General features: G+C 37.7%; 1 long non-coding RNA gene and 1 other non-coding gene across 2 annotated transcripts in view; both read right to left on the bottom strand.

Annotated features, from left to right (window-relative positions):
* Positions 1-23,596, bottom strand: part of LOC109250983 (uncharacterized) — a 125,112-nt gene that overhangs the window by 74,887 nt on the left and 26,629 nt on the right. The window lies entirely within an intron of this gene.
* On the bottom strand, positions 5,779-5,884 carry LOC128776806 (U6 spliceosomal RNA). The gene has a single exon (XR_008421969.1). It is a non-coding gene; the product is annotated as a U6 spliceosomal RNA (small nuclear RNA).

Here is a 23,596-nt window from a genome sequence, read left to right on the forward strand (position 1 = left end):
AAAGGGAGACTGATAAGACTAGTGACGGATCTATCTACTGAAACTTGGCAGGCCAGAAAGGAATGGTAGGAACTCTTCAATGTGATGAACAGAAAAAAATATGCAGCTGAGAATCCTTTACCCAGCAAGTCTGTCATTCAGAATAGAAGGAGAGATAAAGGTCTTCCCAAACAAGCAAAAACTGAAGGAATTCGTCACCACTAAACCAGCCTTACAAGAGATCCTAAGGGGGATTCTGTGAGTGAAATGTTGCAAGGACCACAAAGTACCACAGACATCACTACAAGCATGAAGACTACAGACATCACAATGACTCTAAACCCATATCTTTCTATAATAACACTGAATGTAAATGGACTAAATGCTCCAACCAAAAGACATAGGGTATCAGAATGGATAAAAAAACAAGACCCATCTATTTGCTGTCTACAAGAGACTCATTTTAGACCTGAGGACACCTTCAGATTGAAAGTGAGGGGATGGAGAACTATTTATCATGCTACTGGAAGTCAAAAGAAAGCTGGAGTAGCCATACTTATACCAGACAAACTAGACTTTAAATTAAAGGCTGTAACAAGAGATGAAGAAGGGCATTATACAATCATTACAGGGTCTACCCATCAGGAAGAGCTAACAATTATAAATGTCTATGCGCCGAACATGGGAGCTCCCAAATATATAAAACAATTAATTACAAATATAAGCAACCTTATTGATAAGAATGTAGTAATTGCAGGAGACTTTAATACTCCACTTACAACAATGGATAGATCATCTAGACACAGGATCAATAACGAAACAAGGGCCCTGAATGATACATTGGATCAGATGGACTTGACAGATATATTTAGAACTCTGCATCCCAAAACAACAGAATATACTTTCTTCTCGAGTGCACATGGAACATTCTCCAAGATAGATCATATACTGGGTCACAAAATAGCCCTTCATAAGTATACAAGAATTGAGATCACACCATGCATACTTTCAGACCACAATGCTATGAAGCTTGAAATCAACCACAGGTAAAAGTCTGGAAAACCTCCAAAAGCATGCAGGTTAAAGAACACCCTACTAAAGAATGAATGGGTCAACCAGGCAATTAGAGAAGAAATTTAAAAATATATGGAAACAAATGAAAATAAAAATACAACAATCCAAATGCTTTGGGATGCAGCGAAGGCAGTCCTGAGAGGAAAATACACTGCAATCCAGGCCTATCTCAAGAAACAAGAAAAATTCCAAATACAAAATCTAACAGCACACCTAAAGGAAATAGAAGCAGAACAGCAAAGACACCCCAAACCCATCATAAGACAAATAATAAATATCAGAGCAGAAATAAACAATATAGAATATAAAAAAACTGTAGAGCAAATCAATGAAACCAACAGTTGGTTTTTTGAAAAAATAAACAATATTGATAAACCTCTAGCCAGGCTTCTCAAGAAGCCTGGGATAAAAGGGAGATGACCCAAATAGATAAAATGATGAATGAAAATTGAATTATTACAACCAATCCCTCAGAAATACAAGCAATTATCAGGAAATACTATGAAAAATTATATGCCAAAACTGGACAACCTGGAAGAAATGGACAAATTCCTAAGCACCCACACACTTCCACACACTTTCAAATAGGAAGAAACAGAAAACTTGAACAGACCCATAACCAGCAAAGAAATTCAATCAGTTATCAAAAACCTCCCAACAAATGAAGAGTCCAGGACCAGGTGGCTTCCCTGGGGAATTCTACCAGACATTTAAAGCAGAGATCATACCTATCTTTCTCAAGCTAGTCCAAAAAATAGAAAGGGAAGGAAAACTTCCAGATTCATTCTATGAAGCAAGTATTACTTTGATTCCTAAACCAGACAGAGACCCAGTAAAAAAAAAGAGAACTAAAGGCCAATATCCTTGATGAATATGGATGTAAAAATTCTCAATAAGATACTAGCAAATCGAATTCGACAGCATATAAAAAGAATTATTCACCATGATCAAGTGGGATTCATTCCTGGGCTGCAGGGTTGGTTCAACATTTGCAAATCAATCAATGTGATACAGCACATTAATAAAAGAAAAGATAAGAACCATATGATCCTGTCTATCGATGCAGAAAAAGCATTTGACAAAATTCAGCATCCTTTCTTAATAAAAACCCTTGAGAAAGTCGGGATAGGAGGAACATACTTAAACATCATAAAAGCCATTTATGAAAAGCCCACAGCTAATATCATCCTCAATGGGGAAAAACTGAGAGCTTTCTACCTGAGATCAGGAACACTACAGGGATGTCCACTCTCACCGCTGTTGTTTAACACAGTGTTGGAAGTTCTAGCATCCGCAATCAGACAACAAAAGGGAATCAAAGGCATCAAAATTGGCAAAGATGAAGTCAAGCTTTCACTTTTTGCACATGACATGATATTATACATGGAAAATCCGATAGACTCCACCAAAAGTCTGCTAGAACTGATACATGAATTCAGCAAAGTCGCAGGATACAAAATCAATGTACAGAAATCAGTTGCATTCTTATACACTAATAATGAAACAACAGAAAGACAAATAAACTGATCCCATTCACAACTGCACCAAGAAGCATAAAATACCTAGGAATAAACCTAACCAAAGATGTAAAAGAGCTGTATGCTGAAAACTATAGAAAGCTTATGAAGGAAATGGAAGAAAATATAAAGAAATGGAAAAACACTCCATGCTCATAGTTTGGAAGAATAAATACTGTTAAAATGTCAATACTACCCAAAGCTATCTACACATTCAATGTAATCCCAATCAAAATTGCACCAGCATTGTTCTCGAAGCTAGAACAAGCAATCCTAAAATGTGTATGGAACCATAAAAGGCCCCAAATAGCCAAAGTAATTTTGAAGAAGAAGACCAAAGCAGGAGGCATCACAATCCCAGACTTTAGCCTCTATTACACAGCTGTAATCATCAAGACAGTATGGTATTGGCACAAAAACAGACACATAGACCAATGGAATAGAATAGAAACCCCAGAATTGGACCCACAAAAGTATGGCCAACTAATCTTTGACAGAGCAGGAAAAAATATCCAATGGAAAAAAGACAGCCTCTTCAACAAATGGTGCTGGGAGAACTGGACAACAACATGCAGAAGGATGAAACGAGACCACTTTCTCACACCATTCACAAAAACAAACTCAAAATGGATAAAGGACTTGAATGTGAGACAGGAAACCATCAAAACCCTAGAGGAGAAAGGAGGAAAAAAACCTCTCTGACCTCAGCCGCAGCAATTTCTTACTTGACACATCCCCAATGGCAAGGGAATTAAAAGCAACAATGAATTACTGGGACCTCATGAAGATAAAAAGCTTCTGCACAGCAAAGGAAACAACAAAACTAAAAGGCAACCAACGGAATGAGAAAAGATATTTGCAAATGACATATCAGACAAAGGGCTAGTATCCAAAATCTATAAAGAGCTTACCAAACTCCACACCTGAAAAACAAAGAATCTAGTGAATAAATGGGCAGAAAACATGAATAGACACTTCTGTAAAGAAGACATCTGGATGGCCAACAGGCACATGAAAAGACGCTCAACGTCGCTCCTCATCAGGGAAATACAAATCAAAACCACACTCAGATATCACCTCACGCCAGTCAGAGTGGCCAAAATGAACAAATCAGGAGACTATAGATGCTGGCGAGGATGTGGAGAAACGGGAACCCTCTTGCACTGTTGGTGGGAATGCAAACTGGTGCAGCTGCTCTGGAAAACAGGGTGGAGGTTCCTCAAAAAGTTAAAAATAGACCTACCCTATGACCCAGCAATAGCACTGCTAGGAATTTACCTCAGGGATACAGGAGTGCTGATGCATAGGGGCACTTGTACCCCAATGTTTATAGCAGCACTCTCAACAATAGCCAAATGATGGAAAGAGCCTAAATGTCCATCAACTGATGAATGGATAAAGAAATTGTGGTTTATATACACAATGGAATACTACGTGGCAATGAGAAAGAATGAAATATGGCCCTTTGTCGCAACATGGATGGAGCTGGAGAGTGTGATGTTAAGTGAAACAAGTCATACAGAGAAAGACAGATACCATATATTTTCGCTCTCATGTGGATCCTGAGAAACTTAACAGAAGACCATGGGGGAGGGGAAGGGGGAAAAAAAGGGAGGGAGGCAAACCATAAGAGACTCTTAAAAACTGAAAACAAACTGAGGGTTGATAGGGGGTGGAAAGGAGGGGAGGGTGGGTGATAGGTACTGAGGAGGGCACCTTTTGGGATGAGCACTGGGTGTTGTATGGAAACCAATTTGACAAGAAATTTTATATTTAAAAAAAAAACACAAAACAAAACAAAAAAACTCAAATGGGAAGTAGGAAATCCGATACCTCTAGAATATAATAAATATTATGAGGAAAAATAAAAGTCCAATCTGTTAACTATTATTTGATTAATTTTTATTCTTAGAACACAATTTAACTTAATTTTTATTAAAAATGAAACAAACTTATTTTATAATTTTGCAGAGAGAGAGGGAGACACAGAATCCGAAGCAGGCTCCAGGTTCTGAGCTGTGAGCAGAGAGCCCGACATGGGGCTTGAATCCACAAACCATGAGACAATGACCTGAGCCCAAGTCGGACGCTTAACTGACTGAGTGACCCAAGCTCCCCTACAATTCACTGACTTTTATGGAGGAAATTTCAGTAAAGCCTTGGCCTACCCCACCCTCCAATATTTATTGTACTATCTGTCTCTTTTATATGGGTGTACTTTAAAGGGCTTTTATCAAATACCAGTGATCAAGAGTCATCTTTATGTGTGAACAGCTTTCAATGCATTCCAATTTTGAAGTCCATCGAAGTCAAGCAATTCACTTTCATTTTGGATCAGCAAATTGCATAATCCTCTACAGTCCCTATTATCATATTCATTTCAACAGATCATAAGACTGTCTTCTGTGTTTAGGACTCTCTATGCTAAAAAAATTAAATAAATACCTCAACTTTTGTCTCATTCATTTATCACATCTGTATATATGCAATTTCTATCATTGCATAAGAAGTCATCACAAAATTAGCAACTTGGAAGAGCACACATTCATTATCTGTTTCTGTGGGTCAGAAGTCTGGGCAGAGATTATCTGAGTCCCCTGCTCAGAGGTCCAAGGACTTGGCTGGGCTTTATTGTCATCTGGAGGCTTGGCTGGGGAAGATTTGCTTCCAGGGTCATTCAGATTATTGGCATAATTTTCTTGAGGCTCTATGACTGGATGGCATTCCTTGGCTTTTCACTGGTTGTCAGGTGAAGGGTACCCTCAAGTCCTAGATGTTGCTTAAAGTTCCTTGCCATGTGGCTTCTCCTAAATAGTCACTAATTCATCAAGCCCACAAAGATGGACTTCAGTCCAGTCTGCAAAGACAGAATCTCATATAATACAACATAACTTTGGAAGTGATATCCATCACCTTTGCCATATTTTATTCATTAGAAGCAAGTCATATCCTACCCAGACTCAATGAAAGAGATTACATGAAGGTATGAATATCAGTGGGTAGAAACCATTAGGGGTTATGTGAGGAGCTGATTGCTCCAATTCCCCTCCATCAAAAACAAAAATATGTGACTCTGGAAAATGAAATCCAAGGTTACATAAAATGGGTTAGTTCCCAGTCATGTCATCTTTGCATATTCAGAAAAGTTATATGAAGTTTACTAAAAGTAAGGAATGTCTTAGATTTTTTAAATTCTTAGTACTATATTAAACTTTTTTTTTAATGCTTCACGAATTTCTGTGTCATCCTTGTCAGGGGCCACATTAATCCTCTCTGCATTGTTTCAATTTTATAAGCTAACTTTTTAAATTGCTGGCCTATTTAAATTTCTTGAAGACTGGATGTGCTTACTAGTGATCTCAAATTGTAGAATGTTGTGAACTTCTGGAGAAAGATGGTGGAATGGGAGGACCCTAAGGTCATATCTTCCCATGGATACAACTAGATAACATTCATATCAGTATAAATGACCCAAGGGGAAAAAAAACCCAAAGACTGGCAGAACCAACTCCAACAATTAAATATAGAAAAGAAATCATATCAAAGAGGGTAGAAAGGGTGGAGGTGGGGGAAGCTAAATGGACCTGTGGGTCTGTCTACTGGAAGGAGAGACCCAGAGGCCAAGGGAGGTGAGAGAAACAGCCTATCATGCCAGGAAGCCTACACAGAGAAGACAAATCCCATAACATTTGGCTTTGAAAAACAGAGGGGCTGAATTTTGTAAGTTCTTATAACCAGCGGAACTTATAGCCTGGAACTTTAAAAATCAGTGGACTTGGCCCTGGGACAACTGGGAGGGTGATAGGAAATGGAATCCCCATCTCCAAAAAGACAGCACAAAAATCAGCCCAGCATAAAGGCAGCAGTTTGAAAGATGCCTGGAGCATACTGGAGGGAGAGTTATATACTAATCACAGAGCATGTCCCACCGGGACACAGATCCCTGGGAAACTCTTCCAAAAACAAAGGAGATGGCAAGTGCCAATACCCTCCCATGTCTCCAACATAAACATCTGACCATCTGTGCGATCCAGTGTAGTTCAGGCATTCAGTACTTAACTTGCTTATGCTGCACTCTGCACCCTCCAGTCTGACCTGTCTCAGCCCCAGCAATGCAGGTCCCTTTCCCCAGAAGACTGGCATGAACCTTACCAACACTGCATCCCCCAACTGTGCACTTGCAGTGCCTTGGTCTCCTTGGTGATGATAGTGGCTGGTCACCTCCTGCTGGAGGACATGCATTACCTTTTCAAAACCACATGCCTTACCCTCCCACACTTTGTGTAGTGGCCTCTGCCTCCTCTTGGGCAGACGAACAGTACCACCTTGTTAAAAGTGTGTACCCCACTATTTCAAAAACAGGAGACATGGTTGATTTTCCTAACAGCTAGCTAGACACAGTGAGGAGACAGAGGAATGTGTCCCAGATGAAAGAACAGGACAAAATTACAGCAAGAGATCTAAGCAAAACAGAGACAAGTAATATATCCAATAGAGAATTTTTTTTCAATATATGAAGTTTATTGTCAAATTGGTTTCCATACAACACCCAGTGCTCATCCCAAAAGGTGCCCTCCTCAATACCCATCACCCATCCTCCCCTCCCTCCCACCCCCCATCAACCCTCAGTTTGTTCTCAGTTTTTAAGAGTCTCTTATGCTTTTGCTCTCTCTCTCACTCTAACCTCCTTTTTTAAAAAAACTAATGATCATAAAGCTACTCATTTGACTTGAGAAGAGAGTGGAGGCAGTGAGACCCTTACCAAAGAGATAAAAAAAGAACCAATCAGAGATGAAGAACACGATTGAAATAAAAAATAGACTAGACAGAATAAATAGCAAACTAGAGGAAGCAGAAGAACAAATCAGTGACCTGGAGAAGACAGTAATGAAAAGTAAACAGCTGAGCAGGTGGGAGAAAAACAATACACAAAATGAGAATAGACATAGGGAACTCAGTGACTCCATTAAGAATAATAACAGTCACATTACAGAGATCTCAGAAGGAGAAGATTGAGAGAAAAGGGGGAAATGAAAACTTACTTGAAGAAATAATAACTGAGAACTTCCTGAATCTGGGGAAGGAAACAGAAATTCAGATCTAGGAGGCACAGAGAGCCCCTAACAAAATCAACCCAAGGAGGTCCACACCAAGACACACAGTAATTAAAATGGATAAAAGTAGTGATAAGGAGAGAATTTTAAAAGTAACAAGAAAGGGCACCTGAATGGCCCAGTCAGTTCTGCATCCAGCTCTTGATTTCAGCTCAGGTCATGATCTCACGTTCATGGGTTTGAGCCCTGCATTGGGCTCTGTGCTGGCCATGTGGAGTGTGTTGGGATTCTCCCTTTCTCCCTCTGTCTCTGCCCCTCCCCAGCTCATTCTCATTCATTCTCTCCTTCCCTCCCTCCCTCTCTCTCTCTTCTCTTCTCTCTCTCTCTCTCTCTCTCTCTCCTCAAAGATAAATAAACTTAAGGAAAAAAAGCAGCAAGAAAAAGAAAACAGTTATAGGGAAACCCCATAAGGCTATCAACTGATATTTCAGCAGAAATTCTGAAAGGCAGAGGGGAGTGGCAGCATATATTCAAAGTGCTAAAAGGAAAAGAATCTGTAGCCAAGAACACTCATTCCAGCAAAGCTATCATTCAGAATATAAGGAGAGAGAAAGATTTTCTAAAACAAAAATTAAAGGAGTTCATGACCACTAAATGAGCACTACAAGAAATATTAAAGGGGATTATTTGAGTGGTGAAAAAAGACCAAAAGCAACAAAGGCTAGAAAGTAACAGAGAACATCATCAGAAACAACAGCTTTTTTAGGTAATACAGGGGCAGTAAATTTATATCTTTCAATAATTACTGTGAATGTAAATGGACTAAATGCCCCAATCAAAAGACATAGGGTAATAGAATGTTTAAAAACTAAGAACCATCTATATGTTGCCTACAAGAAACTCATTTTAAGACCTAAAGACACCTGCAGATTGAAAGTGAGGGAATAGAGATTCATTTATCATGTTAATGGACATCAAAAGAAAGCCAAAATAGCCATACTTATATCAGAAAAACTAGATTTTTAAAACAAAGACTGTAAGAAATGAAGAAGAACATTATATCATAATTAAGGGGTCTACCCATCAAGATGTAACAATTTTAAATATTTATGTCCCCAACTTGAAAGAACCCAAATATATATATCAACTAATAACAAACATAAAGAAACCCACCCATTGATAATAATAAAATAATCATAGGGTACTTTCACACCCCATTTACAGCAATGCGCAGATCATCTAAGCAGAAAATCAACAAGGAAAACAATAGCTTTGAACGACACACTGAACAAGATGGACATAACAGATATATTCAAAACACTTCATCTTAGAGCAACAGAATACACATTCTTTTCAAGTGCACAAGGAACATTCTCCAAAACAGATCACATATGGGGTAACAAATCAGCTCTCAACAAGTACAAAAAGAATGAGATAATTCCATACATTTGTTCAGACCACAAGCTTATGAAACTTGAACTGAGCCACAAGAAAAAATTTGGAAAGACCACAAATACATGGAGGTTAAATAACATCCTACAAAAGAATGAATGGGTTAACCAGGAAATTAAAAAAGAAATTAAAAAGTACATGGAAGCAATTGAAAATGAAAACATGACAGTCTAAATCTTTTGGGATTCAGTAAAGGCAGTCCTGAGAGGGAAATATATTGCAATACAGTCCTAACTGAAGAAGCAAGAAAAGTCTCAAATATACAACCTTAACATTAAACCTAAATGAGACAGAAAAGGAACAGCAAATAAAGCCTAAAGCCAGAAGAAGAAGGAAAATAATAAGGACTAGAGCAGAAATAAATGATAGAGAAACAACGACAGCAAAACAGTAGAACATACCAATGAAACCAAGAGATGGTTCTTTGAAATAATTAATAAAATTTTTTTTTAATTTTTTTTAACATTTATTTATTTTTGAGACAGAGAGAGACAGAGCATGAACGGGGGAGGGTCAGAGAGAGAGGGAGACACAGAATCTGAAACAGGCTCCAGGCTCTGAGCAGTCAGCACAGAGCCCAACGCGGGGCTCGAACTCACGGACCGCGAGATCGTGACCTGAGCCGAAGTCGGCCGCTTAACCAACTGAGCCACCCAGGTGCCCCGGAAATAATTAATAAAATTGATATACTCATAGCCAGACTGATCAAGAAGAAAAGAAAATGGACTCAAAGTCCTGAACAAAAGAGGTTAGGTCACAACCAACACAACAGAAACACAATCATAAGAGAATATTGTGAAAAATTATATGCCAACAAACTGGGAAATCTGGAAGAAATGGAAAAATTGCTAGAAACATATAAACTACCAAAACTGAAACAGGAAGAGACAGAAAATTTGAACAGGCCCATAACCAGTAAAGAAATTGAATCTGTAATCAAAAATCTTCCAATAAACAAAAGTCCAGGGCCGGACAGCTTCCCAGGGGAATTCTACCAGACATTTAAAGAAGAGTTAATACCTATTCTTTTGAAGCTGCTCCAAAAAATAGAAATGGAAGGAAAGCTTCCAAACTCATTCTACAAGGCCAGCATTACCTTGATTCCAAAACCAAAGACCCCACTAAAAAGGAGAACTACACGCCAATTTCCCTGATGAACATGAATGCAAAAATTCTCAACAAGATACTAGCAAACCAGATCCAACAATACATTAGAAGAATTATTCACCACAGATCAAGTGGGATTTATCCTCGGGTGCAGGGCTGGTTCAATATCCACAAATCAATCAACATGCTACATCACATTAATAAAAGAAAGGATAAGAATCACATGATCCTTTCAATAGATGCAGAAAAAACATTTGACAAAACGCATCATTTCTTGATAAAAAGCCTCAAGAAAGTGGGCATGGATGGAACCTAACTCAACATCATAAAGGCCATATATGAAAGACCCACAGCTGAGATCATCCACAATGGGGAAAATTGAGAGCTTTTCCTATGGTCAGGAACAAGACAGGAATGTCCCCTCTTACCATTGCTATTTAACATACTACTGGAAGTCCTAGCCTCAACAATCAGACAACAAAAAGAAATAAAAGACATCCAAATTGGCACGGAAGAAGTCAAACTCTCACTATTTGTGGATGACAGGCTATTCCAATTAGGAAATCCAAAAGATTCTGCCAAAAAAATTGCTAGAACTAACACATGAATTCAGCAAAGTTGCAGGATATACAGTCAATGTACGTAAATCTGTTGCACTTCTATACACCAATAATGAAACAGCAGAAGAATAAATAAGCGAATCAACCCCATTTACAACTGCACCAAAACCCATAAGACACCTGGGAATAAACCTAACCAAAGATGTAAAAGAACTGTACTCTGAAAACTATAGAAAACTTATGAAAAGAATTAAACAGGACACAAAGAAATGGAAAAGCATTCCATGCTCATGGATCAGAAAAACAAGCATTGTTAAAATGTCTATACTACCCAAAGCAACCTACACATTTAATACCATTCCTATCAAAATACACCCAGCATCCTTCACAGAGGTAGATCAAAGAATCCTAAAGTTTGCATGGAACCACAAAAGACCCCAAGTAGTCAAAGGAGTTCTGAAAAAGAACAACAAAACTGGAGGCATCACAATTCTGGATTTCAAGCTAGATTGCAAATCTGTGGTTATCAAGACAGTATGGTATGCCACAAAAAAGTGGATACATAGATCAACAGAACAGAATAGAAAACCCAGAAATGGACCCACAACTGTATGGTCAACTCATCTTTGACAAAGCAGGAAAGAATACCTAATGGAAAAAAAAGACAGTCTCTTCAACAAGTGATGTTAGGAAAACTGGACAGCAACATGCAGAAGAACACTTCCTTACACCATACACAAAAATAAATTCAAAATGAATGAAAGACCTAACTGTGAGACAGGAAACCATCAAAATCCTAGAGGAGAAAACAGGAAACTACCTCTTTGACCTTGGCCAGAGCAGCTTCTTACTAGACATGTCGCTGAAGGCAAGGGAAGTGAAAGCAAATATGAACTATTGGGATTTCATCAAGATAAAAACTTTTGCACAGCAAAGAAAACAATCAACAAAATGAAAATCAGCCTATGGACTGGGAGAAGATATTTGCAAACAGCATATCTTATAAAGGGTTAGCATCCAAAATCTATAAAGAACTAATCAAACTCAACACCCAATAAACAAACAATCCAGTTAAGAAATGGACAGAAGACATGAACAGACACTTTTTTCCAAAGAAGACATCCAGAGGCTAACAGACACACGAAAAGATGCTCAACATCACTCATCAATAGGGAAATACAAATCAAAACCACCATAAGATACCACCTCACACCTGTCAGAATGCCTAAAATGAACAATACAGGAAACAACAGGTGTTGGTGAGGATGTGGAGAAAGCGGAACCGTGTTGTAGTGCTGGTGGGAATGCAAACTGGTGCAGCCACTCTGGAAAACAGTAAGGAGGTTTCTCAAAAAGTTGCAAATAGAACAATCCTACGATCTAGCAATTGCACTTGGTATTTACACAAAGGATACAAAAATACAGATTTGAAGGGGCACATGACCCCAAAGTTTAGAGCAGCATTATTAACAATAGCCAAACTATGGAAAGACTCCTAATGCCCATCGACTGTTGAATGGATAGAGAAGAGGTGATATATATGATATATACATATATATCATATATACACATATATATCATATATACACATATATGTGTGTGTGTGTGTGTGTGTGTGTGTATAATGGAATACACACACACACACACACACACACACACACACACACACACACTGGAATATTACTCAGCCAAGAGTAAGAATGAAATTTTGCTATTGGCAAAGATGTGGAGGGAGCTAGGGTATATTATGCTAAGCAAAATAAGTCAGTCAAAGAAAGAAAAATACCATATGATTTCACTCATAAGTGGAATTTAAGAAACAAAGCAGTCAAAGTTATGGGAGGGGGAAAAAAAAGAAAAAAGAGGGAAACAAACCATAAGAGACTCTTAAAGATAGAGAACAAACTGAGGGTTGTTGGAGGGGAGGTGGTCGGGGGATGGGCTAGATGGTGATGGGTATTAGGAGGGCACTTGTTGGGGAGCCTGGATGGCTCTGTCAGTGAAGCGTCAGACTTTGGTTCAGGTCACAGTCTCATGGTTCATGAGTTCAAGCCCTGTGGTGGGCTGTGTACTGACGGTACAGAGCCTGCTTTGGATCTTCTGTCTCCCTCTCTCTCTCTCTTTCTGTCCCTCCTCCACACACGCTTTATCTATCTCAAAAATAATTTTTTTTTAAAAGGATGGCACTTGGGGGACCTGGGTGGTTCAGTCAGTTAAGTGTCTGACTTAGGCTCAGGTCATGATCTCACAGTTTGTGAGTTTGAGCCCCACATCGGGGTCTGTGCTGACAGCTCAGAGCCTGGAGCCTGCTTTGGATTCTGTGTCTCCCTCTCCCTCTGTCCTTTCCCCTCTCTCTCTCTGTCTCTCTCTCTCTCTGTCTCTCTCTCTGTCTCTCTCTCTCTCAATAAAAAAAATAATTAAAAAAAAGGAGGGTACTTGTTATGATGAGCCCTGGGTATTTTATGTGAGTGATGAATCCTTGAATTCTACTCCTGAAACCAATATTGCACTGTATATTAAGTAACTAGAATTTAAAATTTAAAATTTTGAAAAGAAGAAGAAAAAAAAGGAGTGTATGCAGCCAGTGCTTTATATATGAGACTTTGATATAGAATTGAGCTGGCATTAAAAAAAATCATTCATAAAAAATAGAATCTTTGTTAAATCATAATAGAAGAAATGGTTTCATTATGTAGAGAATAATGAGCCTACCTCACATCATATTACAAAATAAAGTCCTGATGGTCTGTTGAGATATATATTACAAACAAATCTATAATGCTAATGAGCAATATGCCTTTATATCTACCAATTTTTATAAAAAGATTTCTAAAAATATCATTATCCAATAGTGTCATAAATCCTCAAACTCTGAATTGTATTATTCTAGCTCTGTTTAGCATGTTTACATTCAAGAAAAGGCTAGGTCTTCAAAGAGAGAGTGTCCAAACCTATAAAAGTAAAGAGAATAGGTTTCGAAGAGGCCATTAGATTTGGTATCCAGTAACTTGTTTGTAAGTTTAGAGAAAGGAATTTCAATAGCCAGCTGGGGGCATACTCTTAAAAGCACTCAGAGCAGTTTGGACACACTATAGGTGTGGACTCACCTTCACCAAACATTTGGCAACAAACAAGCTTTTCTCGTCAAGCCATTGAGAAAAACAAAAATGCTGTTTATTTTAATTTTATTTGGAGATGCAGACATGTTCCTGTAGCCAAAGCAAAACTTGGAACCATTCTGGATTTTGGTCTCTGAGCTTAGGTTTACTTTTGTGTTTAATAAAAGAGTCAACAGTACTTTTGACAATCAGTGGTTTTCCCCCAAGTCCTAGCTAACATTATCTCCCTTTGCAAACCAGGGTCCTGCAGCCAGCCTGTGGTAAACAATTCCTGAAAGCGTAATAACCACTGCCACTCTTGCCTCCTCAATTACTGCTTTGCCATCTTCCCAGCTCATGTTGTAAACATTCTGAAATGAAGACTCTATAAACCCAAGCTATTGGCTTCCATAAGGGAACATGTCATTAAAAAAGAAAAGGTTTATAAAGGCATTATTTTTTTTTGGCCAAGATAATTGAATGTATTCTTTTCTTTCCTCATGATTCATTCTAAATGGTAAGAGTTTTATTTCCAGAAAATATTTTTGAGATTACTGGAATTTAGTAGCAAATACAGAAAATAATCCATCCAATATTCTAAATAATGGGCTGGAGAGTAGGAAGCATTTTGTACGTGTGTCACCCTATAGAGAGAAACCTGAAGCCAATTTATATAAGGAGAATAGAGTTTGCCACTGTAGCAGAAGAGGATTTTCACCTTGCCTCACTGCTATGGGGAGCAGTCCTCTTGGATACAAAAGTCAGAAGACAGCAGAAGATAACATTTCTACTTAACGTGTGAAAATAAAATTCTAGTAGTGAGAATTTTCAGAAGGAAGTGTGGACTCTTCAGAAATAGTGAGTTCCATGTCACTAGAGGTATTCAGGCAGGGGTTGGGTAGTTGTAAACAAACAAACAAACAAACATTGTAAAAGCATTCATAAGGCCTCAGTGACTTTCCAGTACTAAGAGTCTATATTTCTGAAAATTCATTTGGGGGCTAAAGTTGTATACAGCCTTGTCATGCATGTGATTCTCCAGCCTCAAGGGTCAATGAATTGGTTTTACACTTCACTTGACGCAGACAAGTTGAGGGGGACAAGTGGAGGCTCTCGTATGCTCTTTGACTCCATAGAGCATTCTCAAGGAGTCAGGGTTGGAACAAGGAGGAAAAATAAAAGGCATAAATGTTTCAGTGAGCATCACTGGTGTGGGAAACTCTTGCAGTCTTCCCTGCATGAGAAAAACACGTGGCACAAACAACAGTCCCCATAAGGACTTTGTCAGGGATTGTGTTTATCGTTCTTCCTCGTTTGAATTCTTTTCCTCCCACCCTCTCTCTACCCATGAAAATTCATGTTTTCCTGTCCTAAGTCACATGGGACTTCCCCCATAGAGTAATTTACTGATTCATAAAATAAAATAAACACCAAAATCTCCTCTTACATGCTTCCCATATGTCTTTTCCTCTATTTGGTTTTAGTGCTTAGCAGGTACTTATTACTATTATTCTAAAAATATCTTCCCTCACCTACTAGAATCTAAATTCTTGAGGACAAAGACTGTGTCTAATCGATCCTTATATCACCTAATGTGTGTAATTCCCTACCTTAAACCTAGTAAATCTCAAAAGATATTAAACGAATGGGTTAATGAACAGGATGTTCTGTATAGAGGGAAAATGGCAAAGTTGACTTCTTGCTGCAGACACCTCCATCCCATTCCTAAGATCTCCCCTACATGCTCTTTTATTTCAGACTTTGTGCTGGAAAACAACAGAATTGAGAAAATACGAGGGGTACAGAGCTGGGAAGTTTGTCAGGGGCATATGTAACTTCATGAAATACCAGTTTCAAAGATCAACTTACAATTTTTTCCCCTTTCAGATAAGGAGCACAGTGTGTGAGTGGCATTGGAAAGAGGGAAAAGGCCAAGTGAAGTTCAGTCACTCACCACAAAAGGCAATAAAACAAGACCATTGAGAAAGGTACTGGGAAAATGACTTTCCTTCAGAACGGCAAACCCTGTCAACAGCATGAGGTAAACCTCAGTCAACACACCAAGTGTGGGGAAGGTAAGAAGATTTCAAGCAACTCAAACACAAAGAAAAAGCTTTTGAAAACATTAGTGACTCTTTTCCACATTTCCACTTAAGCTCTATCCATAAGGGAAATATTCTCCCTTATTCCACAGCAATATATCTTTTTTTTTTTTTTTTTAACATGTAGCCCATTGCCAGCCACCTAGAAGTGGAGGTGGAGATGCTGAACAGCTACCTTGGAACCGAGTTCTTAATATGTGTTCCGAGGGTTAATACTCAGTGAAGCAAAGCGGATGATGGCCAGATAAAACAGTCACAACCCTCAGATGGAAAATAATGTCGCTGGGCAAGCCAAAATATAATTTCTCCTCTGACTTTTCCCTCCAGGAAGTTCTTGTGAAAAACACCTTTCCAGCACAATAGTCATCGAATCCAATTATATATTTTTAGACACTACTAACCATTCTTTTTTTTTTTTCTTTTCTTCCATTTCAAGAAAATTCTGCACATCTGGAAAGAACAGCAATGAAGAACAGGAGCTGGCGCTTTCGTGCTCGGCTCCTACTGGGCATGTTTCGCTTAATTTCCTCCGTTTTTATGACACTTTCCTATGCTGCTACTCCAGACATTCAATAAAACACCTCTCCACGTAGGAAGCATGAGGGAAGGAAAATCTAAAGAAAGTCTGACAGAAGTTCTGAGCGTCTGCTCACCACAATGATCAGCGAAGGCAGGCAGGCGCATATACTCAGGTTTCCGAAAAACACTTCTCTAGGGTCTCCCCTTAGTCTCTGTGCAAAAACTCGGCTGCCTTTTGCAACTCTGATTCCTTGTCACACAAACCGTCTTACTTGCATTCGGCTTCTATAGTCTGCCCACCTCTTCAATGTCAGAAAGAAGGAGTACAAATGGCCCTATGGTTGATTCGGTTTTCCATACATCTCTCATCTCATCTACAATCAATCAGGTTTTCCAATCAGCAAGTGAGAAGCCATTTCTTTCTATCTTCTTATTTACAGAGAAGCAAGAACTAGTTATGGAAACTATCTAGAGCAAGCCCATGGTCTGGTCAAGACGAGGAGGAATTAGATATGGGATTAAATAGGTCAAGAGCTGAGTCATGACCTGGGCTTTAAGCACAATGAGGAAGCAAGCACGACAAGGCTGAATTACTGAGTGCCTAGGGAAGCCATTTGTTTAGAAAAGGATCTGAAGTAAATGAAGAATACTTAGCCCCTAGTCTCTGGGGATTGATTACCAAAGAAGAAACTATCTTTTGTTTGTTTACAGTATGTGAATGAGTTCCAGATCCTTGCTGGATGTGAGGTGACGAGAGTCTATGACAGTACTGGGTGCCCACAATATGTGAGAAAAGAAGAAAAACACAAGATGAGGAGGACATGGGCATGAAAGCCAAATTTTAACCATTCTGTAAACTTTTCAGGGAATGACTTATGGCCTATTTTAAATATCCCAAATTGGCATTTTCCTTTACCACATTTTCTTCTTGATACAGGCACACTGCCAGTTAAATGGAGAACAATTTCTCTGTCATATCTCTACTGGGAGGGGTGATAAATAAATCCCTTGGTTTATTTTTAATTTTTTCTTATTCATCAAATATTTGTAAACTTGTCTTCAATTCATGCAGGCCTGTGCAAGACACTAAGCTTAGAATTGACTTACTCTTAAAATTTAATTTTTAAATTTTACTGTGGAAACAACATGAGATCTACCTCTTAAAAATTTTATTAAATGTACAATATATTATTGCTGACTATAAACATGATGTTGTACAGCTGATCTCTAGAGCGTACTCATCTTGCTTAACTGAAACTTTATACCCATTGCTCAGTTATCTCCCAATTTCCACCTCATTGCCCAGCCTCTGGCAACCACCATTCCAGTCTGATTCTACGAATTTGACAATTTTAGATATCTCATACAAGTGACATCACTCAGGATCTGTCTTTCTGTGACTGGCTTATTTGACTTAGCATAACGTCCTCAGTTCATCAATACTGTCACATATTGCAGAATTTCTGACTTTTTAAGGCTGAGTAGTATTCCACTATATGTATATACCATAGTTTCTTTGTCCTTTCATCTGCTGATGGATTTTTAAGTTGTTCCCACAGCCGTTGTGATTAGTGCTGCAGTGAACACAGGGGCACTAATATCTCTTCAAGAGCTTGATTTTGATTCTTTTGGGTAAATATTCAAAAGCAGGATTACTACTTCACATGGTAGTTTTATTTTTATTTCATTTTTTCCACAAAGATTGTATATACGTAAGGTGTGTGACATGATGTTTTGATACCCATATACAGTAAAATGGTTACTACAGTCAGGTTTGACCGTGTCCCCATTCTTCCACCTTATTGCCCTTGGTAAACAGTATTCTGCTCTCTGCTTCTAGGTATTCAATTTTTTTTTTTTTAGATTTCCACATTAAAAAAAAAAACGAGATCATGCAGTATTCTTCTTTCTGTGCCTGGCTTATTTCACTCAACATAATGTTCTCCATTTTCATCCATGTTGTCACAAATGGCAGCAGTGCCTTCTTTTTAAAAGCTGAGTAATATCCCACTGTATGTATATACCCAAATTTCTTATTCATTTATTCATCTGCCAATGGACAGACTGTTTCTGTGAAGGCTGCTATAATGAATATTGGAGTAAAGGTATCTTTTCAAAGTACTGATTTTATTTCCTTCAGGTATATAACCTGAAGACAGACTGCTAGATCATATGATAGTTCTATTTTTTTAATGTTTATTTATTTATTTTGAGAGACATACACACACATACAGAGAGAGAGAGACAGAGAGAGCGTGCATGAGTAGGGGAGGGGCGGAAAGAGAGAATCCCAAGCAGGCTCGGGGTATAGCCCAATGAGGAGCTTGACCTCATGTACTGTGAGATCATGACTTGAGTTGAAACCAAGAGTTGGACACTTAACTGGCTGAGCCACCACAGCACCCCGGCAGATCTATTTCTAATGTTTTGAGGAAGCTGAATACTGTTTTCCAATTTACAAACTTCTCAATAGTGTATAAATGTTCCCTTTTCTCTACATCCTCACCAACATTTGTTATCTTTTGTCTTTTTGATAATAGTCATTTTAACAGGTATGAGGTGATATCTCATTAAGTTTTGGTTTGCATTTCTCTGATGATTAGTGATGTTGATAACTTTTTTATATACCTGTTGGCCCTTTGTATACCTTCTTTGGAAAAAATACCTATTCAGATTCTTTGTCCATTTTTAAATGGGTTGTCTGTTTTACTATTGAGTTGTATGAGTTCCTGATTTATTTTAGATATTAACACCTTATCAAATATATGGTTTTCAAATATTTTCTTCCATCCCATAGGTTGCCATGCCATAGAATGCCTTTTCATTTTGTGAAAGTTTCCTCTGCTTTGCAGATAATTTTTAATTTGACATAATCCCACTTGTTTATTTATGCTTTGCTTGCCTGAGCTTTTGGTGTCATGTCCAAAAAATCATTGCCAAGCTCAATCGCAGGGAGGCTTTTCCCTACGTTTTTTTCATTATATTTTTATGGCTTAAGGTCCTATCTTTAAGTCTTTAATCCATTTGAGTTGATTTTTGTGTGTAGTGTAAAAGAAGGGTCCATAAATTCCTTGATTTAAAACAACAAAATCCTTCCTTTCCTCCTTTCTTTGCTTCTTCTTTCCTTCATTTCCATCCTTCCCTCCAACCTTTCCTCCATTTCTTTCTTCCCTCCATTCCTTCTTTCCTTTCTTCCTAATTTAGTAGACAAACCATTAGATAAAGATATGAAAAACTATCATCCTCACAGTTATAGGAACAGCAACCTGGCAGGGGCTTCCAGAATTTGAGTGAGGTAAGGAGTGTGTCTGGGAAAGTTGGTGCACTGGTGGTAGCCTGGCACTGAGCAGTGGAGCATGCCCAATTTGGGGAAGATATCTGACAGGGGAAATGGGTAGTGGCAATCTGGTGTGGAATATTAGAGACCGGGTTGGGTGAGGATGTCTTCCATGTGAGAGAATGACAAAATTAGTTGCTGTTACAAGGTACTGAGGAACCTAGCAGATTGAGGAGTTTGTCTACAGCAGTCATGGAGGATGAGGAGGGTGGATAGGAGAATGATGATGGCTATAATAAGAGTTGGGTACATTATGAAAGGAAATAATCAATTATATACACTGAGAATAACTGAGTCAGATTTTTGCTGGGGGAGAAGGAAGTTACAAATGTGGAAAAAGGGAAAACTAGAATAGACTCTGCAGTGTTGGACTGGAAATGGAAATATTAATGTGAATTCATAGTTTTCAACTGATAGATCATAGATAGATATGGATATAGATATATAGACAGATAATATAATTATATGTAATTTAATTATATATATATCTTAGCTCTGTCCTGAGACAGTCTGAAAGCAGAAATACCCCACTCGCAATAAGCATATCTTTCACTCAGCTCTTGCTTTATAAATACCATTCTCCACTGAAAGAAACCAGGGTACCTTGGAGAAATTTCTGATTCTTCGGCTGGGGAAGAGAAGAAAGAGAAGGAATATTTTGTTGTACCATAAAATAAGGAAATGTTCCATAAATGATGAAACCAAATGTCAAAAGGATACACGAACCAGCGTGAGACTCCTTCTAGTCTAATCTGGGATATTTAAACATCAAAATAAATAGTAACTGATTATAACCAATTGAATAAAAGAAATCCACAAGTACATGCAAATATGAATGAATGAATGAGAAGTGAAAGATTTTAATAGTCAAATGCCAATTAATAAATACAGAAAGAACTACCATCACAGTAATAGTAACCTTGGCAAAAATATCAATGCATGTCAAACATTCGGGTGAAAGTTAGATGATATACAGGAATTTTACATAGATTTGGTGAACGTCTGCACAAAACACTTAATTAGAGAGATAAAAGAGAGAATCTTTACAATGGGGAAACCTGGAGGAAACTACCTTAATCAAGTAGTTATGTTTAATATCACCAGGAATGTCACAAACTGAATTTGCTTACAACTTGCTTATAATTTGCTGAGGTACAATGAGAATATTGCTATATCTTTGTTTTCTGATATTCCTGACAATATTTAAATTAAATCTAGACATGAAGAAAAATCAGACAAACCTAAATTGAGAAGCATACTACAAAACAACTGGCCTGTAATTTTTAAAAGTTAAGTCATGCAAGCCAAGTAAAGATGAAGGAATGGATCCAAGGTGAACCGGACTAAAGAGACTACGCGTCAACTAAATAGAACTGGATCCTTTTCTATAAGGGATATCATTGGAAAACAGTGAAAGTTTAATGAAGTCTATGGATTAAGTGGTAGAAATGTATCTATTTTAAATTCCTAATTTTGATGGCTATATTTTAGTTAGGTAGAATGATGTCGTTGTGAGAAATTCATATGTAGGAGGTGACAGGGCATCAAGTCAGAATCTTAACATAAAATGATTTAGGAAAAAGAAAAATAAAAAAGCTCTTGGTACTTTTCTGTCAACTTTTTGTAAGTTTTGAATTATTTTTAAATAAAAATTTAAATATACCCACAGAAGTATGGATAAAATTGGGGAAATCTGAAGAAGAGCAATAAGTTGTATCAACATTATAAACCGGCTGTAATATTGTACTATAGTTTAGCAAAATGTTTCCACTGAGGGAAATTGGTTAAAGGTTATGTGGAAATTTCTTATCCTTTTTTTTTTAACAACCCCATGGGAATCTACAATTATCTCAAAATTTTTAATTATGAGAAAATTAGATTAAGGGGAAGTAGTATTTACTGAGCATAGCCTCTCGTTCAATGTTTGTAACAGCCATGACATTGGTATTGTATTCATTACACAGATTAAGAAAATAAAGTGAGGAATTTATTTATTTTCATTTTTTTAATGTTTTGTTTATTTGTAAGACAGAGAGAGACAGAGCATGAGTGGGGATGGGGCAGAGAGAGAGGGAGACACAGAATCTGAAGCAGCTTCCAGGCTCTGAGCTGTCAGCACAGAGCCCGACGCAGGGCTCGAACTCACGAACTGTGAGATCATGACCTGAGCTGAAGTCTGATGGTTAACCGACTGAGCTACCTGGATGCCCCCCCTTTTTTAAATTTTTTTAAATGTTTTATTTATTTTTAAGACAGAGAGAAGTGAGGAATTTAAATAAAAACTTTAAAAAAGAAAATAAAGTGAGAGAGTTCAAATACTGCTTAAGAGTCAACCGTTAGTAAATAGAAGAAATGGAATTGGATTAGAATTTTGTCTGGTTTTACAGTTGGAAGAAAATCTTGCTAAAAAAAAAAAAATCTAAAAGAAACATTCCAAATATACTCAATCACTGTTATTAACGGAAACTAATAAATGCACATTTTTTATTACGTGGATTTAAAATTAAAAAAAAAAATAAAAGAACGAAACCAAATTCTCTGGTCAGGCCACGGGGGTACATAATTTTGATTACTAAGATCCCAGAGTACTCAAAGTTCAATATAAACCTGCTAATAACACTTTCACAATTCAGCTAAAAGGAGAGTAGTAACACCCTAAATGGAGTCCAAAGTGCAGGAGAAATTCTGTCTTTGGTATTTTCATGGCAGAAATTACAATTTATAACCGAACAGTTAACAGTAAATATGAAAGCACAGGTTTTCGAGTAGAAGAATGGACACAAGATGTAGGGGAGAGTATGTGGATTATCTAAGAAGATTTTATCCTCTGCAAGTAGCAAATGTTTAGTGTTGTATGCATAGGATATATTCTCTAAGGGAAGATAGATTCTTCTATAAAAAAAAAATCACACCACAAGGCAAATAAACTCACTGCTGGTTGTCCTTTCTCTGAAAACAAGGCTTCTGCTCTATGACTAGAACTCCAGCTGTAGTGCATAGAAACATCATTTGCAGAGCGAAGCATGGGGTACACTCTAGATGAAAAATGGCTGCAAAGTGGAGAAAAATTGCATATACGTATGTGGGAGCATACTGGAAGGCCAATTATTATTTAGTATTAATAACATTATTAAAAATAGAAATTGGAAAGATATAAATTGCTCACAGAGAACATATTTCTGATTTTCTCTGGTCCCAACAATGAAGAAAATCAAAAAGATTGTAACATCTGAATCTATGCAGGAAGGTTCAAGAATGCAATCATCTTTCTTCTCCCAGTCTGACATAAAGCTTAGTATATTATTCACTGAAAAATATGCTTCAAAGATGAAGACACATAATAATAGCAAATATTAGGTAGCCTTCTCTAAGTTTTCCAAAGTTACCAGTTGGCAAAACTGACCTAGCTAAAAACTGAAAGAACAGCTTGGATATACTTACACTGATATTTTATTTTATATATTTTTTATTTATTTATTTTGAGAGAGAGAGAGAGAGAGAGAGAGAGAGAGAGAGCAAACGGGGGGGAGGCAGAGGGAGGGAGAGAATCTTAAGCAAGCTCCTTGCCCAGCACAGAGCTTGATGTGGGCTCGTGGATCATGACCTGAGCTGCAATTGCGAGTTGGACACTTAACTGACTGAGCCACCCAGGCGCCCTTTACTAATAGTTTTAAAAAGCTATATCTTTATGTATTTTGTAGGCTGCAACTCAAGAATTTAAAAAAAAACTATCTTATGGGAAGTATATTTCAAATGTCTACATTTGTCTACCAGGTGTATGGAGATAGCTGGGCTAA

Source organism: Panthera pardus, unplaced genomic scaffold, assembly GCF_024362965.1.
Source record: "Panthera pardus isolate Hobbes unplaced genomic scaffold, ASM2436296v1 HiC_scaffold_13, whole genome shotgun sequence".
NCBI classification, from domain to species: domain Eukaryota; kingdom Metazoa; phylum Chordata; class Mammalia; order Carnivora; family Felidae; genus Panthera; species Panthera pardus.